This window comes from Canis lupus, chromosome 15 (assembly GCF_003254725.2).
Source record: "Canis lupus dingo isolate Sandy chromosome 15, ASM325472v2, whole genome shotgun sequence".
NCBI lineage: Eukaryota > Metazoa > Chordata > Mammalia > Carnivora > Canidae > Canis > Canis lupus.
The window spans coordinates 1,265,815-1,286,214 of record NC_064257.1 but is presented as its reverse complement, the minus strand read 5'-3'; the positions used below and the strand labels follow the sequence as shown (position 1 = coordinate 1,286,214).

Sequence of the window (20,400 nt, the reverse complement as noted above, 5' to 3'; positions counted from 1 at the left end):
GAGGAGATTTTTTTAAACGTTCTTCTCAACATTACTTAAAATGGAAATAACAAGCTTATACCTCAAGCTATGATGGAGTAGCTGGTATCAGACTAATTCTGCTGCTAAAAACATCTACAAAAGCTGGCCAAAACAATATACACATACACATACATACACACACACACACATACACACATACACACACATACTCACCAGCTGCTTGATGACATTGGAGAACAACCGAAACAACTTGAGGAACTAAGATCCCAAAGAACATTAAGTGTTTCCTGAAGCAAACCCTCTGGCAGGATCACATTTTCCCATGGGGACATTTATTGATATACAATGCAGAGCCAAATAGTAATCAGCAGTCTCAGTGGGCTGGAGATATAAAAACTGAGATTCAAGGACCACTAGGAGGAGGGGTTCACTAAACACCAGGCTTTCAACTGAGACTCTGGGAGATCCATGACCTGTGATTAAGAAGAAACTAGAAACAGGATTCAGAAACAGGGGTGCCTGGGTGGCACAGTTGGTTAAGTGTCTGACTTTTGATTTCAGCTCAGGTCATGATCTCATGGTCATGGGATCAGGCCCCAAATCAGGCTCTACACTCAGCTGGGAGTCTGCTTGGGATTTTCTCTCTCCCTCTGCCCCTCCCTGCTTCTCAAAAAAAAAAAAAACAAATATATCTTTAAATTAACAAAGAAAAAATAAATAAATAAATAAATTAACAAAGAAAGAAAGAACAAACTAGAAATAGATCTGCCTAACCTGGATCAAAGTGATCTCTCCTTGCTCTATCTGGGAAAATTAAATCCTCTCTGAAGGGAAATATCATCCAGAGGCTCTATAATTTTTCAAATATAATGTTCAGCATTTAATGGAGAATGCCAAACAGTCCAGAAAACAGAACCAAATAATAGAAAACCAAGAGAAAAACAGACAGTAGAAACAGATCCACAAATGATCTGGAGTTAACACACATGGACTTTCAACTTAACAGCTAACAAAATACTTAAACCAACAACACTTCACAAGAAAAGAAGAATAACTAAGTGGCCAAGAAGTATATGAAAAAAAACTCCAAGTCATTAATCATCAGAAATGCAGGGATGCCTGGGTGGCTCAGTGGTTGAGCATCTGCCTTTGGCTCAGGGAGTGATCCTGGGATCCAGGATCAAGTCCCGCATCAGGCTCCCTACAAGGAGACTGCTTCTCCCTCTGCCTGTGACTCTGCCTCTCTCTCTGTGTTTCTCATGAATAAATAAATAAAATATTTATTTTAAAAGGGAATGAAAAATTAAAGCCACAACGAGGTAACACTACAAATCTTCCAGAATGGTTAAAAAAATTAAAATATTAAATGTTGGTAAAGAGATAGAACAATTTGTACTTTATAAATTGCTGGTATAAATGTAAATAGACGCAAACATGTTGGAAAACTGTTTTGTGTAAATTACAAAAATTAAACATACATATACCTTATGACTCTGTAGTTCCACTCCAGGGTATGTACATAATGAAAACGAACATTTATGTCAGCCAAAAGATAAAAGCCAAGAAGATTCACAAAAATTGTATTTATAACAGTGCAAATTATAAGTAGCCCAAATGTCCATTAACAATGGTATATCCCAAGGTAGCATATTCATCCAATAATATGAGACAATGAACAAGAACAAACCTCATCCACATGACCCATGATCATAAAGGTCATAAACATAACACTGGGGGAAGAAAAGAAAGAAAAAGAGAGAACATGCTGAATGATTCTACTTATGTAATGATAAAAACTAAGTAAAAGTAGCCTATGGCAATAGAGCAGATAATGATCAAGGGAGGCACAAGTCAGACTTCTGATGTGCTGCTAATGTTCTATTCTAGTTCTGAGTGGAGATTAGAAAAGTGTGTTCATTTTGCGAAAATTCTACAAACTCTATACTTAAGATTTGTGCATTTTGGTGTATATGTGATATACTCAAATAAAAAGTAACCAAAACATGGAGTCAGAAATACATGTTAGTTTGGGCAACTAAACATTCCCTGTCAGTGGAGGCAGAGGGAACCTGAACTGGAAGGTTCCGAAGACAGCTTTTAACTGTGACGCACTGGTCCTTGCACCGAGCAGCAGCTGTCCTTCAGGGCTGTCTCCCCACTCTCTCGTTAGCCCATCCACCTTCCACAACCAATGTGGATTTTACAGCAAGTGGTTACAGTTGTTTTATCAATTTAATCGCCAAGTCAACATATCCAAGATCAAACTCTTCACCAGCTCTTGCTTCTCCCTTAAGGCATTTCTTCCCGGGTTCCCTATCAGAGGTAAGAGGATGCTCAGCTTCCTGCTGCTTAAGGTGAGACCTCACCCCTGAGCCACCACTGTGTAGCTAGTTCCTGGAGCTTCCATCTCAGAACTCTTCCTCAGGTCCAAGCCCTCTTCTCCAGCCACGTTGCTTTCATTTGTCCTCTTTTATTCACTCATTCGTTCTTACATTAATCTAATGTGTATTTGTGCAGTGGTTAGTGCCTGCTAGGTCCTATGAGAGGGGCTGAGGAGGGTGGAGGCAAGTCAGATAGGGTCTCTGACAACCAAAGCCCTAGACTTTCACCTCCAAGTGCTTCCTATGCAGATGAGACTTCTTGCACTGTCTCACCAACAAGTTTCCCTCCCCACTTTGCTCCCCATTCTGCCCTGTCACCAACTCACAACTCCTTTCTCCAACACACGTGCCCTTTACACTTTATCTAAGCAAGACAAGCTCATTAAAGGAAATTTTGGAAACGATGTAAAATAATAAAAATAGACCCTATCATTCATATTCTTAACACTCAAAGATTTTTAATCACATGACTATTTTTCTTTATCATTTTTAAATGATGACTGTCTTTTTAGTGTACAAGTCTGATCACTACCCTCTCTTCCCAGGAGGAACCGAATCAGTCTGTTGCCTGTGAGACAGTGGTCACGGGCTGCGGATGTCAGGTGTCCTGTGGCATCCCGTCTCTGCTTGCACCATTCCCTATGCCTACAGTGCTTCTTCCTTCACCTCTCCAGCCTCAAAAACTCCCACTCATCTGCCGTGGCCAGTTTCAAACTTTACTTCTGCTAGGCCGTACTCTGACACCTGTCACAAGGTACTGTGGTTGTGGGGAAGGTAGCAGAGCTGTCAAGAATATTGACCCTGGAATGAAAGCACCTGGGTTCAAGTCAGATCTGTGACTTCCTAGCCGTGTGACTTGGGCCACTTATTTCATCTGTCTTTGCCTCATTCTCATGTGTAATAGGGGGGAAAATGCTAGAATTCCCCACATAATATCTGTGTGAAGATTAAATAAGATGAAAAAAAATAAAAAGAAAAAAAATAAAAAGATTAAATAAGATGACCCTGTCAAAGGTCAAAGAATCTAGCACAATGCCAGGCACATAGTAAGTTCAGGGAACGTGTGGCTTATTATGATTGTCAGATGTCTGTCTCTTCCCCCTGGACTCTGCACGTCCCCCAGGACAGATTCCTTTTTTTTATCTGTGTACCCCTGACCCCATGCTCAGTTTAAAGTGCTTTATGAATGTTTGAAGGATGAATGAATGACCTGCCAAGTCTTGACATGTTCTCTTGCTATACATATACCTTCATGGTGAGAAATCAAAAAAAGGACCAGGAAGATGGGGAGAAAGAGAAGAATAAAGGAGATACAAGAGAAGGAGGAGGAAGGAAGAGGAAGCAGAGGAGGAAGAAGAAGAAAATAGTAATGGACTGTCATTGTTAATAATGGTTATTTGACACTTGTGTGCCCAGAAAACAGGCATCAATCACAGCACCCCAGCCTGCGATGGCCTCTCCTGCTGCTGATGCTTTGGAGTCCAGGAAGATGTTGGTCCTTACACTTGATGCAAAGTTCAACATTACATTCGGGCTCCTGGGACAACTGATTTGTCACTGCTCAGAGACAGTCCCAGACAGGTCCCTGATAGAGTACCCCCAAGTAGACCCCCGAAGGTGACCTTAGGAGACAAGGACTGTACAGGGCCAACCCAGGTCATCTGAGGAGGAAGATAGGCATCGTCTCATCCCCCAATTCTCCAGGACAGATGTAGCCCTGCATGAGCGGAATATTTCAAGGTTCCCTTGTAGCTGAGGCATCTTGGCAAAACCTGTGTCTACTGACTCTAGATATACTGGCTTCTACTTCTATTCTAGAGTCAGTGATAAATCCCCAAGAACTCATTAGTGGTTCCTAGCACACATAAAAGTACAGAAAGCCTTTGTTTTGCTGATTAGGGAACCTACATAAATTTTTAACTGATTATTAAGAAATAAATGCCAACCTTTGCAGAAAAACACATTTTTCTCTGTCTCTGAATACGAAGGAGGCCTCTGGGGCCTTCACCTCGGGAAAGGCCTGGTGGTTTCACCCCAGCCGTGGGGGCCAGCTCCACCCCCACAGCTGTTTCCAAGGGCAGTTCACTCATCAGCAGAGGCCCCAAGTCTCGGAGTGGAGGATCATGGCCCTCGTGAGTCAAATCCCACACAGAGAACACACGCCTTCCTAGTGGCTGGCAGCATCACGGGCCTGCAGATTTTTGCAAAGTGATTAAATCATGAACTGGGAAATCAGTTAGGCATGAGTTTGAATTCCAGCTGCAGCACTTACTAGCTATGTGGCCAAGGGCAAGTTGCTCATCCCTCTAAATCTGACTTTCCTCATTTGTGAAGTGGGAATAATAATAGCATCTACCCTTCAGGGCTGTGGGAGGCCATTAAATACCCAAAGGGGAAAAAATGGAAAGTGTGCAGATAATGCACAATAAGGAGTCAGGATAGTACTTGGTACACAAGTCATGCTCAGTCTGTGATAGCTTATTATTACCATTATTTAGGGATCACTTTCTCTGCTTCCCGATTTTGTTCTGCAGCATTTCCACTGAGAGAAAGTCAAAGCTGAGGCTGAGGATGCTGCACAAAATTTAGAATAACAGCTAACCTTTAGGATGTTCCAGGCACTGTATGGGTGGTATTTACGGATTTTATCCAGTTAATCCTCTCAACATACGTACACTACCATGAACCTCGTTTTAGAGAGGGGTGTACAAGGCCCAAAGAAGTAAAATAACTTACCTTGGGGAAGGGGTGAGGAAGAAAAGAAATAGCCTGGTGGGCTGAGGAGCAAGGGGCGGTGGGGGCACGGGGAGACAGGGGAGGGGAGGAGGGGGTCTGGGAAAAACTGAGGAGGAAAGGACAGGAAAGAGTAGGCGTCTCTGTGGGTTATGAATTGGTTCCCTCTAATGTTCTCTCAGAGACAAAAGTTACAATTGGAATTCCTTTTTAATTAGTAGCTCCATTGTTAGGAGACCACCGAAGTTCACAGGGCACAGGAGGGAAGTACCAGAATTGGAAGCCGGTCTCCCCCAACAGCAGAAACTCCTGTGAAAGCCCAGGTGAAGGCCCTCAAGGCGGAAAGCATGGCGGCCTGCACCACAGGGCACACCTCTAGTCAGGGGAAGAGCTAACCGAGGCCTGCAGAGATCCAGCTCCGCTTAACCACAGTGATCCACCCCCAGGTTCCTCCCAGGGCACAGCTCCTTCTCGCTCTTTCCCTTTTTTCCCTCTCTTTAATAAGGAACGTGTGACTCAGAGGTTTAATGAGTTACCAGGAGAAGTTAACCAGAAGGGAAGCCCATTGAGTAAGCGCATAATTAAAACTGTGAATGGACAGAGGAATACAATCACTGTGGGGGGGGGGGGTGGTAGGGGGGAGCACACAGGAATGACTCAGGGCTCCGGGTGCTTAGGAAAGGGCCTCTGGGACTTAAATTATTTCTGGAGGTGATCTGGAACTTGAAGGAAAATTCTGGAATCCTTTCACAGTCAGAAGAGGTAGGCTGCCTGGACCTCTCCCTCTCCCTCCCTGAATGATCTAGACTGGTGGCCAGGACTCACTCCCAGCAGAAGCTGAACAACAGCTAAGGCTGAAGTCATCAAGGGACTCATTACCCTTCCAATGCTAACACCACAAGGCTTTAATGTCAATAACCTCCCTGGTGGAGATAAGTCTCCTGCAGATTATAACAGGAGAAGGTGAAAAAAAGGTAGCATCACGCTGGATTTTCACTCTTTAGCCCAAACCCAGGAAATATTTTGCTTGGCTGGGGAGAGGCAGTAAGGAAGACAAGCGTGTGCGGCCTTCAGGGGAGGAAGGCTGGGCTGTTATGGTTCACAGAAGTCCACACGCCAACCTGCAGCCGATTACCCATTTGTGTGTGGTCAGAATTAGAAATGAAACAGTCCAGGGGGCTCTGAGTTCTTAGGAGAAATGCAGGCTGATCCTAATCAAGAAATACAATACTCCCTGGGTCGGGATCTCTGTAAAACAACAGCAAGAGTAAGGACACTCTGCCAATGAATCCATTCTGGGAGTTTCCATAACTACAGCCACTCCGGGTCAGCCATGCTAATGGACCAGCGGTACAAATTTATGCCAAATATCAACTGTCTTGTTTCCATACAAGTGTGCTTTCTGCTTCGAGAGGGCCAAGGCTATCTTATCTCTCCCCCCAGAATACAGAGGCAATTGCTTTGGCAACGTGGAGAGACACGAACAACCCCAAAGTATTTCCGCCAATGGAAGCAGAAAGAGGTGTGGGCCCAAACATTATGTATGGAGTTTGAATTCATTTTCGGGTTTTGTTGACTATAGGAATATATAATATGTAGGTTTTGAACAGCACTGGAAAAAATCATGGAAGTGACGACATGAACCATGAAGAAGAGGGAACTGAAGCTGCTTCTGCTTTGGGGTCTTATTCACAGACATAAATTTTCCCAACTCCTTTCTCCACGCTGCAGGCTGATGAGGAGTGAATCACTTGGGTGGCCTAAGCAGTCTTACAAGCGGTGGAGAAGGCACCTAAAACTTTCTTCTAGTCAAAACTGTATGTTTAATTTTATAAAAGAAACACACACACGTACAACTTAAAAGGAAAATTCATATACGAAATTAATGATATTAGCGTAAAAGAATTCAATGATTTATTTTTCATCTTTACTCAACAAAACGAGAATTATTTATGTTTTTTACCATACTTGCTAAAAATCTACCTCCCACTAATCTGTAAGCCACTATAAACAAAAGTTCAAAGAACCACCCTGTGCCCGAAGAAGACTTAGTTTTGCCAGAATAATCTTTATGCAAATGAGTAGAAGTACATTTTGTCAAATAAAGTGGAATACAATCTAAAATTGTGACTATGTTAGTCCTGACCCAGTCCCCAAACACTGCTAAATACGTAGGTATGAGTTTCTCATCACGAGTTGTCAATAAATAGAAACAAATTCAGCCTTAGTCAGAGACAGCCGAACAGAGTGTGGGCTCTGGGACCAAGCCACTTAGGGTCAGGTCCTGGCTCCCACATATAGAGCTTAGGCAAGTGAATTAACTTCTCGAGCTAACTGCGTCCTTGATGTCCCACTCAACGCAAAGGCATCTGGGAGAGCTCCATCATCCAAGGACAAATTGGGCAGAGGAGAGCAAAAGTTCAAAATGCAATGATCCCTATTGTCCAGGTTGGACACAAAAAGAAAACTTAGAACTCCAGTGGAGGAGGATGACTTCAGAAGGGTTTGTTCATGGTCCAGATCTATTCTTAGCTAAGGAATAAGATGAATACCTAAAAGGTTATAATGCAATGCAAAAGCCTCCCAGATTTTGCCAGCTGAGTGTGAATCACTCCCTGAGTCAGGACAGGACAACACGCCGGCTCCTGTCCTTGAACGGTACGTTACCTGAGTCAGAGCCTATTTTGAAAAGCTAAAACTGATCTACATCTGGCATTTCAAGGGCAAGCCAATTCACCCACATGCAATCAACCACAGGTGGATTTTTCTTCTATTCATAGATATCCTAGAAATAGGTCTGCAAACACAGAGGAGGCAACACGGTGCCACGGGAATGGCAGGTACAAACTCCGCAACCACCACTTACTAGCTCTGAGCCCTTGAAAAAAATGTTAACCCCTGTGAACTTAACATCTCTCGTCTGGAGAATGGGTGGCATAGAAGGCTGCCGGCTTCGAGGGGGGCCCAGAGCAAGAATGCAGCTGGTTCATAAATGGAGCAGCCTAAATGGCAGGATGGAGGCCCCATAAGCTCTCGCAATCCACAGCTTCTCCAGCCTCTGCACCTGCTGGGCATTCAAGCTGCCGGCTGCAAAGGCCACTACTGAGCCCCTGCTACGATACATCCTTAGAGGAGACCGGCGAGCTAGCTGGCCATGAGTTGATTCCCTTCCACCCTATAAAGGGCAGTGTTTCATCTCGATTAGGACTGACAAATATTTGGGGTGTAGATCTGTCTGTCTTGCCTGTGGGCCTCGGCCACCAGGACTCACAAAGTCTTCGCTTGGCTGCTACTGCTGAAATTCCAATCAATTCACTTTGGACTAAGAAATCCATTTTGCAGCAAAGAAGGTGCACATGGGCAAGGACCGTGCAATCCACCGGTCCTACGACTTAGCAGACCACTCAGAAGCTGCTGGCTTTGCCTTCAGACCAGGGCGTGATCCTGGAGACCCAGGATCGAGTCCCACATCGGGCTCCCTGCATGGAGCCTGCTTCTCCCTCTGCCTGTGTCTCTGCCTCTCCCCTCCCCACCCCCGTGTCTCTCACGAATAAATAAATAAATAAATCTAAAAAAAAAAAAAAAAGGATGAAGAAGCTGCTGGCTTGACAAAACATTGGAAGGACCTTTTGAAAGCACAGCTAGGGAGTGCGTATGGACAGAACACCTCGCACAGGTGCAGTGCAGTCCTCTGAGTAGCAGCATAGACTCCTGATGTAAAATCAAGAGCTTTATATGAGGCTCATTTCCAATAAATAGAATACATAGGTCTGGGAACAAGCGGGCAGGGGGCCTGGGAGTGGCCTCACTCACTATTAATCCCAGTGTCACTGGAGAAATTTGTGTTTCTTACACTTGATACCTTAGGCTCTGTAGGTCTAGAGATGCTTCCAACTTAGGGCATAGATTTTGTTAAAATTAAAGATGTAGCTGCTGCCTGCCTAGTTACTGTAAGTTCCTCATCCTCATAGCAAGCAAAGAAGTAGAGCTAGTCTTCTGGGCAGGTGGGTTTGACCATGACCATCATGGGGAAGTGGGGGTCCTGCCATATAACAGGCAGGAAAGAATACAGATGACATGTCACTGATTTGACAGGTGATCCTCTGGGGTGTGTCTTGGTATTTCAGTGCCCAGTTTTAACTGTAAACTGGCAAATGCAACAACCACAGCCTGGTAAGGACGTGGTAACCGGGGACGCAGACCCCTCAGGGATGCAAGTCTGACTCAGTCCTAACAGAAGTGAGAGCCAAGGAAGGAGATTCTAGAAACAGCAGCCAACAAGGGACATGATGTGTAGCAGTTATGGCCTCGGAACCAGCTGTAACAGTGGGACTGTAGTTTGTCCCATTAACACTGAAATCCTGACCAAGAAGAATCCTAAAGAAGTTGTGGGAGGATGGAGGAAGTTTAAAGCAAGAAATAAGTGGATCTGAGAAGTACAGGGGATGAACTGCAGCAGATGTTATTGGCATTCCACTCAGGTCCCCATTTACCGGGCAGGTGTACCCATCCTCCTCTTAACTGCTGCAGGTGTTGGCTGCTGTGGCTCACACCTGCACTCCTCTCTGGAGGATTCTTCTTAGCCTCCTAAGAGAGCAGTCTAATCTAGAGATGTGTCTCCACCTCCCCCCAGGGGTACCTGTAACCTGCTAATGCAGGGGGATAAAAGGTCAACCCCCTTGCCTCCAGGCAGGAAAACCTTTGTGGTACAATCCCCCCTGTCCAGTTCCTTATGGGATTAAGTGGTCTTAATCTGCTCAGGCTGCTATAACAAAACATCATAGACCACACAGCCTATAAACAACAGAAGTTTATTGCTCCCAGTTCTGAAGTTTGAGAGCAGGGTGCCAGCATGGTTGAGTTCTGATGAGAGCTGTCTTCTGAGTCACAGAGGGCTGTCTTCTTGGACCCTTGCATGGTGGGTTTGCATGGTGAGGACGACTGCAGATCTCTCCGGGCCTCTTTTATAAGGCCATTCTCATTCATGAGGGCTACACCCTGATGATTTAATTACCTCCCAAAGGCCTCACCTAATAGAATCACATTAAGGGTTAGAATTTCAACGTACGAATTTTGAAGGGGAAACAAACATTCATTGGGTAACACTGGCTGAAGCCAGACTTCCAAGACCACACCTTTACCTAGTTTCTCCCTGTCCTGTGTTGTTGCTCTTACTCCATTAGGGGTTTTCCATAAAATCAGTTCCTCAATGAATATTTTGCATATACTCACATCCAGGCCATGTTTCTAAATACCCAACTTAATCCACTTACCCAGGATACATTTTTATGCATCCACTGTGTTTACAACCCCATATAATATGCTAAAGGTATGAGAGCTTGAGTTTTTGTTCAGCAAATACCCACTCTCCTCCCCTTCCACTGTGAGCAGAAAATCCTTCCATGCCTCACTGCAACCAACTGTATTTTTCAAAAAGGGCTACCACACTATTTCCCATCCCTCATGCACTTCTCTCGAAGTGACCTTAACACCCCTCTCATAGAGTGTTGGGATCTGTGTCTCTTCCCTTGAAAGTGGCTTTTGCGACTGCTTCAATCAAGAGTGGTGAAGTGATGCTATGTAATTTCCAAAGCTGGTCATAAAAGACAATGTAGCTTCCACTTGGTTCTCTGAAACAACTATACTAGAGTTCTCAACCACCTTGTATGCTGACAACCCTAGAGCCACCATGCTGAGTGAAAGCCCAAACAAGCCCACACAGAGTGACCACTGGAGAAGTGAGAGAACAGTGGGGAGTCCTGGAAACACTGGTCAGCCTCCTGCGATGCCAGCTCCAACACTCACCTGACTGTAACTTCACAAAAGACCTGATGCGCGACTGCCCATCTGAGCCCTTCCTGAGCACCTGACCCAGAGAAACCGTGAGAGACCATAAAATAATTGTTATTGTTTTAAGCCACTAAGTTTCAGGAAAACTTTTGCCATGGCAATGGTAACCAGGACATCTACTGTGATGTTGAGCTTTGCCAATGGAATTTGTATTCTGTACGTTTGCCATCATCATGAGAAGAGCATGTCTTAGGTATAAGCACACCACTCATGCAGGAAAAGTAAAAGACGTGTGTAGCAAGAAAACCTGCGGCCAGCCCAGATCAGCAAACCTTCGTCAAACTGACTTTCAAGATGAATGAATGAGAAATAAATGCTTATAGCTGCATGTTACCAAGATTTTGTGGGATTTTTGTTGTTGTTGTTGTTGTTGTTATGTAGCATTATGGCAATAACTGACCCAAGAGGAAAGATGAAAGCATTCCCTGTGCCCAAAGATAGGATATTTCATAATTTGTAATTAAGGAGGCTTTATGATTATTATCAATAAAAATAATGAAAACAGCAGCATTATCCAATAACATCTTTATCCTGAAATTTTAATATTCTTCTCTCTTCTTTCTTAAGCCCAATTAGTGATACTGTTCCTTTTTCTGAGGCCCTAAAGACATATGACAAATGACCTCATGGGCTTTAATTAATCAGCCTCTACAGAACGAAATGCTGTCACGTGCCTTGCATGACTCAAAAAGAAGACAATGGATAGATAGAAAATCTTCCCAGCAATTCTCAGCTAGAATGAGAAGCACCAGAAGCCAAGAATTAGTTTATAAGTCCCTTGAGATAAGAGATCAAGAATCTTATCAAAAAGGGAATGGGTAGTAATCCATCCAAACAGTGTATTAGGGTTATAAGTAAAAAGGCATCAAGAGATCCATTTAAGCCAAGAATATAGAAAATAAACTTTAATCCAAAAGAATAAAAACAATAGATATTTACCCACAGACACTCAGGACCACAGTGAGAAGCCATGAAAAAGACAGAGGAGCCAAGGCCCAGTTCTCCAGATCCAATCAAACTTCAAGGCCAGGCCTTATTGAGGGTTGCTCTTGGCCAAAAGGGCTGGGCTTTCCTGGGTCCAACGATACAAAAGAATGTTTGAAAATAACTGACAGTATATGAGGAATAATTATTACCTAGTGCCTTTTTAAATTTGATTGGGAAAGGAAATTTCATACCAAACTACTCAATGAATCATCTTTTGATTTTAATGTTAATCTCACAAAACACTTGTCATTTGTGAAAACTGTCCTTACTAAGTACCCCCTGGGGCTTCACTAGACACTGAGTATATGAAAGTTATGCATCTTTCTCTGGGCCATAAGGTATTCCAGTATCCCAAAATGGGATACTGGAATTCTTATTCAACTTTGAATGGCATTAGGGAGACTGATGAGTCTATATTCAAACTTATTTCATCACACTAACCAGACTGGCAAAGGTATTAAGAATATCAAAACATCTTAGACAACATTAAAAATCTTCTAAGAGAGGGGCACCTGGGTGGCTCAATGGTTGAGCATCTTCCCTTGGCTCCGGTAGTGATCCCGGAGTCCTCCTCTGTAGGGAACCTGCTTCTCCCTCTGCCTAGGTCTCTGCCTCTCTCTGTGTGTCTCTCATAAATAAATAAAATCTTTTTTTTTTTTAAGTCTACTCAGAGAAAGATGAACTTGAGTTCAGTCTAACTCAAGTATTTTATTACTACCACCCTAGACACTGAAGCACACAAAACCCATTGTTGCAGGGTTTCTCAACAACAGCACAGTTGACATGTTGAGTCAGACAGCTCTTCATTGTGGGCACCTGTCCTGAGCACAGCAAGATGTTTATTTAGCAGCATTCCTGGCATGTACCATCAAGATGCCAGGAAAATCCTGCCACCACCACCTCAGTTGTCATAACCAAAAACATCTCCAAACATTGCCAAATGTTCCCTGGGTGGCAAAATCACTCTTAGTTGACAACCATGCACTATCGCAGTCTAGTCTTAAAGGGCCAGCTCCTGAAGGATGAAAGAGAAACAAAGTCTTTGAGAAACAAAAGTCAATGTGACAAGGTTATATTATATCAAGGGTTCTCATATTTTCCTTCTATCTGGTAGATTCAAGTTCATAAGCATGGCACTGCCATAGACATATTCAGATTCTGACATAATATGACTATAGGTTAAATGCAAAACTCCACCAGTTTATTCTGACCCAAGAAAGAATACTGAAGTGCACATGACTGAAAATTATGGATTATTGTTATGGACTGAATGGTGGTCTCCTCTCCCCACCTAAAAAGAAAGATATGGTGAAGGCCTAACCTCTGGTACCTCATAATGTGACCTTATTTGGAAATAAAGTCTTTGGGAATTTCATCAAATTGAGATAAGATCATCAAGGTGGAGACTAATCCAATATGGCTGACATCTTTATAAAAAGAAGACATTGGGGGCACCTGGGTAGCTCAACTGGTTAAGTATCCAACTCTTTATTTCAGGTCAGGTCATAATCTCATGGTCCTGAGATAGAGCCCTATGTCAGGTTCCACAGTGGGCATGGAACCTCTTAAGATTCTCTCTCTCCCTCTCACTCTGCCCCTCCCCTCCCCCCACTTGCATATTCTTTTGCTCTCTCTCACTCCTAAAAATTTTTTTTAAAAAGGAGACATTTGGACATAGAGACATGCACCAAGGGAGGGCTGTGGAAAGAGTGGAATGGTGCTACCACAAGCCAAGTTAACATCTGGAACTACTAGAGGCTGAAAAAGGTAAGGAAGTGTCCTCTTCTACAGACTTTAGAGGGAACATGGCCCTCTGGACTACTTGATTTTGAACTGTTAGCCCCCAGAACTATGAGACAATACATTTCTGTTGTTCTAGGTCACCTGGTTTGTGGTCCTTTACTACAGCAGCCCTAGGCAATTAATAGATTTAAACTAGGAAAACTTACTAAATTTATTTTATTTTTAAAAACTAGTAAGTTCCAGGGCACCTACGTGGCTCAGTCAGTTAAGCATCCGACTCTTGGTTTTGACTCAGGTCATGATCTCAGGGTCGTGAGATTAAGCCCTGCATAAGGCTCTGTGTTGGGCATGGAGATTGCTTAAGATTTTCCCTCTCTCCTCCCTCTGCCTCTACCCTACTTCCCCAGTCAAGCTCGCTCTCTCTCTCTCTCTCTCTCTCTCCCTCCCTCCCTCCCTCTCTCTCAAAAAAAAAAAAAAAAAGACACCAACAAACTACCGAGTTCCATACAAAAATCTGCATACAGATGTTTATAGCTTTATTCATAACTGCCAAAACTTATGGAAGTCATCAAAATGTCCTTCAGTAAGTAAATGGATAAACTGTGGGACATCCAGACAACAGAATGCAATCAAATATTAAAAAGAAATGAAATAAAGGTTGCGGACGGGGAGGTGGGTGGGAGGATAGGGTAACTGGGTGACAGGCACTAAGGAGGGCACTTGATAGGATGAGCACTGGGTGTTCTACTATACGTTGGCAAGTTGAATTTAAATAAAAAAATAAAAGGAAATAAATAAGAAATGAAATAAAAAGAAACGTTACAAAAAGACATAGAAGAACATTAAATGCATATTACTCGGTGAAAGAAGCCAATCTATAAAGGCCATACACTGTATGATTCCAACATTCTGGAAAAGGCAAAACTATGGAGACATTAAGAAGATCAGTGGTCACCTGGAGCGGAGAGAGGGGAGATGAACAGGTGGGGCACACAGGATTTTCAGGGCAGTGAAAATACTCTGTATGATACGATAATGATGAGTAGGTCATTGTACATTTGTCCAAACCCACAGAACTACAACACCGAGTGTGAGCCCTAAGGTAAACTACTATAGTTTGGGTGATTAAAATGTGTCAGTGTTGGTTCATCCTTGGTCACAAATGTACCACTCTGGTGAGGGATACTGATAATGGGGACAGGGATATATGAGAAATCTCCATACCTTCCTCTCAATTTTGTTGTAAACCTAAAAGTGCTCTTTAAAAAAAAAAAATAGTAATCTGAAAACACCCACATTCTACTAACTTGTAGTAAATTACCTATAATGTGATCACAACTGATCCAAGGCACCAATGAGTCACAACACAACAGTGAAAACTGCCACAGCACAGGATATTCCGCTTTGGATCTCTGAAAAATTAGAGGTAGAACTTATAAAAGTCATTCATTTGGACCACATTAATTTGGAATCAATAAAAATGTATATAAAGGTAGTCCAACTACAAATGGCTCATCACTTCCCACAGGGCAAAATCCAAAACCCTTAAGCAGAGCACAGAAGCCCTTTACAACCTGGTCACAGCCCTTCTCCCAGGCTCATCTTTGCCAAATCCTATCACACCTGTCCTGTTCCATGTGGAGCTGATCCAAGGCCTCCCAGGGATACGGAGAAAATAATCATGTTTGAGGCTTCACCAGGGTAAAGAGACAAAGATCAACAAACTGGCAAACCTGCACCTATTCAAGGCACCCCAGGACACCACAGCACCCTACTCCATTCGGAAGTTCTGCTTTAATTCACTACGATCCTTCCTGCCTTTGTTTTCACACCACAAAGCCCTGCCTCTCCAGTTCACCACTCCTCCACCTCCCAAGCTGTTATTTATCCTTCAAAACCCAGCTCACTCACCATGTCATCTGTGATTTCGTTCCCATCTCTCCTCTGCTATACTCGCGCTGCACTCAGTACAGCCCTGTGTCGTGGCCCTTGCCATCATGCTGGATTGCCATTGCAGCAGCTCCACCCACAATGCGATCTTCCGGCGGGGCTGGGGGGCCGGAGGGGGGGTCCAGGGACTACTAGCAACAAAATAAGTCTACACTGATTCAACAGATATTTATCGGCCTCCTATTAGAGATAAAGCACTGGACCAGTTGTAAGGATCCAAGGGTGACCAAGGACAAGGGAGGGTCTTTGGCCTCCTGGAGCTCACAGGCCAGTGGGATTAATGGACATTCAACCACCACTCACACAATTCATTATTTAATTACAATGGTAGGGCATGTCTCAAAAGAAAAGTACAGGCATCAATGAATGCATATAATAAGTGGATCTGATCTATTTTGAGAGTCAGGGAAAACTGCCTTCAAGGGATGACACATAACAGATAAGCCCTGAGATATACATAGGAATCAACTAAGTGAAGGGTTAAATGTGTGGGAAAGGAGCATTCCATGTTCCAAACCAAGCATTCTGGTCTGAGATCACATCCATAGGATCTGTCATCCAGGGAGACCCTAAGTAAATGTTTATTGAATTAAATTGTTTTTAAGTTCTGAGTACCTTAACCACTTTGTTCCTAAATGAATTCCTCCAAATAATAATTTAAAAATCCTTTTCAATAATTCAAATATATTTATTGAAACATAATTATATGCAAGTATCTAAGCACTCAAGACAAAAAGACAAACAAGACTTTCCCAGGTGAAGGAGACAGAAGAAAGTGTTGTGTTGTTTTTTTTTAAGATTAAAGATTTTATTCATTTATTCATGAGAGACACACAGAGAGAGGCAGAGACAGAGGCAGAGGGAGAAGCAGGCTCCATGTAGGGAGCCCAATGTGGGACTCAATCCCGAGACTCCAGGATCAGGCCCTGGGACGAAGGCGGCGCTAAACCGCTAGGCCACCCAGGGATCCCCCAGAAGAAAGTGTTATAAGCAAAGTAGAGACCCCAGGAAAATCATGGAGGCTAGAGAGCCCACAGTGTGGTCTGGAAAGAATGTGGAACTTAGTTCAAAAGAAGCAAGAGGCCTTAGTAAGGGATAAAGAGATTGAGGTATTTGTTATCAATTGCTGAATAAGAAATTATCCCCAAAGCTGAGAGGTTACAACAACACACATTTATTATGTCACAGGCTCTGTGGGTCAGGAATCTAGGCAAGGCTTATTAGCTGAGTCTTCTTCACTAGTTTCAGGGTCTCTCACAGACTGCAATCAAGGTATCTCCTGGGGTCATAGTCATCTCAAGGCTCAACTGAGACAGGAATTGCTTCCAAGATCATCCGCTGGTTTTCAGCACTCATAGGATTCATTTCCTCATGGACTGTTGGACTGAAAGACTCAGTTCCCTGCTGACTGTTGGCTAGAGGCCATACTCAGTTCCTTGCCATGTGGGCCTCTGTAGTATGGCAGCTGGTTTCCTCAAAGGCCATGAGAGAGAGAGAGAAGAGAGAAGAGAGAGAGAGATTGCAGACAAAACAGAAGCCATAGTCTTTTGTAACCTAATAATGGAAGGGATATCCCATCACTTTTGCCCTATTCCATTCATTGGAAACGAGTCATTAGGTCCAGCCCACGCATAAGGAATAAGAGGGAGTGAAGGTCATTGGGGGTCATCTTAGAAGTATGTCGAACACAGTGCCATACCGTGTAGGGTCTTGAATGCAGTGAAGGGAACTTGTATTTTACCAGGTCGTAGGATGTCAGTGAAAGTTTAGGGGCACAGAAGTGACATGACCAGAGATTCTCCACAGGAAGATCATTTTCATAGATTACACAATGCTGTGGATGATGGATTGGAAGCAGAGAGTGTGACTGGAGTTGGGGAAACCAACTAGGAGGCCAACACTCTAGATAGTGAAGGCCTAAAGCACTACCTACCTTTAACATACATCATGTTATAAATACAAAAACCTCGTGAGCTAATCAAGTCACCTACTGTCAACTGTCCCCATTTCATAGGTAAGGAAATTAAGGGTTTGAGGTTAAACAACCTGTTAACCAATATTGAAAAGAAGGCCAGAATGCAAAGGAAGAGTCTGTTAATGCTTGGCAACTGTCAGGCTGTGGGGCAGGGTTGGGGTGCAGAGGGAGAAGAAAAAGAAGGACTTGTCAAAGCTTCAACTTTTCCAACAAGGATAAATAGGAAGAATGTGGTTCACCAAAATCAAAAGGCAGGAAGCAGCATCGGTATGGACACAGGACGAAGGATAATGGAACTTGGGAGTCTGTAGCACTGAGGAAACAACCAGGTTGACAAAGGTGCATCCCTTGGAAATGCCAATCCGGAGTTGGGGTGAGGGGAATGTCCACATGGGAATGTCAATTGAAGCCATGAGAGTGCACGGAATTTCTAGAAAAGAGAGAAGGAAGAGAGGGCAAGGGACAAAGTCATGGGACTTCCTACTTCTAGAGAAGTAAGAGTAGGAAGGACAGGAGGCAAAAGTGGGGAGATTAAGAAGAGAATCAAGAAGCCCCAGTTTCAGGAAACCCTGAAAAAGAAGACTCCAAGGGAAAAGTGGGCCACCAGAACGAAATGCAGTTGTGAGCCTGGAAGACAGTGACAGAGGAGGTCACTGAGAAAATCATCCATGCCACCTGAAGGAACCTCCACAGAAGAGGGTGGAAACTAGATCACGGCTCAGGAATGAAGGCATGTGAGGTGTGGACAGACCAAAAATGAGTGTCTTCAGGGAAATGGGCAGCAAAGGCAAGAGTGGCCTAGGGTAGCCACTGGAGAAGGGGACAGAGGACAGCCCTGAGCAAGGCTACAGCAGGGGATGAGGTTGGGGATGGGGCACTGGAAGAAAGTCCAAGTACAAGAGAAAAGAAAGGACGATGCCCATTTGTAGTGTGAGATTCCCACGGGCTCAGGCAAACATAAACATACTGACAGGATTTCAGACTAGAAGGAACAGAAACCATTGGGATTTCCTATTCCCGACTCCTCAGTTACTGCCACCTGCTCCTCTAAGCCCATCTCATGACCAATGGCTCCACTTCATCCCTCCCCTTCCCTTCCTAAACCTCCTCTAGGCCAGTTTGCACACTCGGTTTCAGGGTGCTGTCACACCTGAGCCCACCCCACCCCACCTCACCCCTACACGTACTGTACCCTCTGGCCATTCTGAACCTTGTTCTTTCCTCAAAGATATGATGCTCTCCCCTCTGGCCCTTGGGGTGTCCTGTATGCTGTGTTCTCTGCTTGGAATACTCTTCTCACACCCCGTCTTAACATGACCAACTCCTTATTCTTCAGATTTCAGCCGAGACGTGATTTCCTCCAGGATGCCCTCGTGGCACCCATGTAATCCCATAGGACCATAAACTCTGTACTGTAATCACCTCCTTTCTCGTTGCCCTTCTACAGGATTGGCAGTCCTTCGAGAGCAGAGGCCATGCCTGTGTTATTTACCATGGCCTCAGTATTAGACACTTGGTATCACTACCCTAAAAGGAAGCCCTAGGACATCTGTCATTATCTCCACACAGCCTGCCAAACAGGATTGAGGCCCACCTTCCCACCACTGCTGATGGCTCTCGGCTGACTCCACTTCTAGGCACTGCTCTGGACTGCAAGGGCTGCCTCCACCACATTCCCGGGGGCAGTCCTGGTGCCCACTGACTAGTAGATACAGGGGGATAAAGGCCCGTCCCCTTATCTCTACTCTGAGAGGCCATCCTGGTCCCCGAGCTTCCCGTGAGATCAGCCACAGCCTCAGTTGGGACTCCATCCCAGCTCAGATTCCCCCTCCACCCAGTCCTGCCTCCCTCATTCTCCCACTGCGGTGGATCCAGAGAACATTTCTTTTTTTTTTTTTTAAAAAGATAATATTTATTTATTCATGAGTGACACACAGAGAGAGACAGAGACACAAGTAGAGGGAGAAGCAGGCTCCCTGTAAGGAGCCCAATGTGGGACTCGATCCCAGGACCCCGGGATCACAACCTGAGCCAAAGGCAGATGCTCAACCGCTGAGCCACCCAGGCATCCCCCAGAAAACATTCCTAAATATGCCTCATGCCTGTGAATCTCCCTGAGACAAGTGGATAAACAGAAATGAATTTTGGCCGAACCACTCCCCAACACAAGTCTGCTATAGTATTTCTAGGCCTCTCCGGTGGCACAGGTAGACACCGACTGAATGAATCAATGTGGTTGTTTGGTCCTTGAATTCTTCTGGTGACTCTCCCCACACCTCTGGTGAGTGATTCCCATGACTATATTTCTTTGGAAGTGAGAAAAATCGATTTAAAGAATTTTCATCATTTTTCCAGCTGGTCCGTTACAACACGTCCATCCGAGCCAGCGTAAGTGAACGCCGCGGCTAGCTACTGCTAGAAGGGAAAGCGGATTGCCAGGGCTTGTTTTCCCACAATGTGTCTTTAGACCAAGTGAGTCCAAACTGGAGGCCGAGAGTCCCCAAGCAGCGAGCACGCAGACCAGGACCTGCTGCCAACACAGACGCTCTGTGATGCCAAATGTCCAGTGAGAATCATGCTTCGGCAAGAACTGACCCGTTGGAAGTGGATGAACCCACAAGGCCGTGTTCGGAGAGGAAGGGGCCCTACTGCGGGCTTCCAAAGTGGCGAAGGGTTCAGAGACCATCAGAAGCCCAGGCGGACCTGGCCAGCCCTCACCGGAGGGTGACCTGTCCTCCTGCTGGAATCAGCAGGTGCCACCCTCGGAATTCCAGGTCGAGAGCAGTGAATTCAGCCACC

At 44.5% G+C, this 20,400-nt stretch overlaps 1 protein-coding gene and 1 long non-coding RNA gene across 8 annotated transcripts in view; one reads left to right on the top strand and one right to left on the bottom strand.

The window, feature by feature from the left end:
• LOC112642273 (uncharacterized) overlaps positions 1 to 8,682 on the top strand; it is a 34,555-nt gene extending 25,873 nt beyond the window's left edge. For 3 of the 5 annotated variants that reach the window (XR_004805061.2, XR_003125119.3, XR_003125118.3), the window contains 2 exons: positions 2,277 to 2,336; positions 2,909 to 8,682. This is a non-coding gene — a long non-coding RNA (uncharacterized LOC112642273). The remainder of the gene's footprint in view (positions 1 to 2,276; positions 2,337 to 2,908) is intronic. The other 2 variants (XR_003125121.3, XR_003125122.3) reach the window with 2 other exon arrangements.
• Positions 1 to 20,400, bottom strand: part of HIVEP3 (HIVEP zinc finger 3) — a 459,145-nt gene that overhangs the window by 391,931 nt on the left and 46,814 nt on the right. The gene's annotated exons all lie outside the window — the stretch shown is intronic.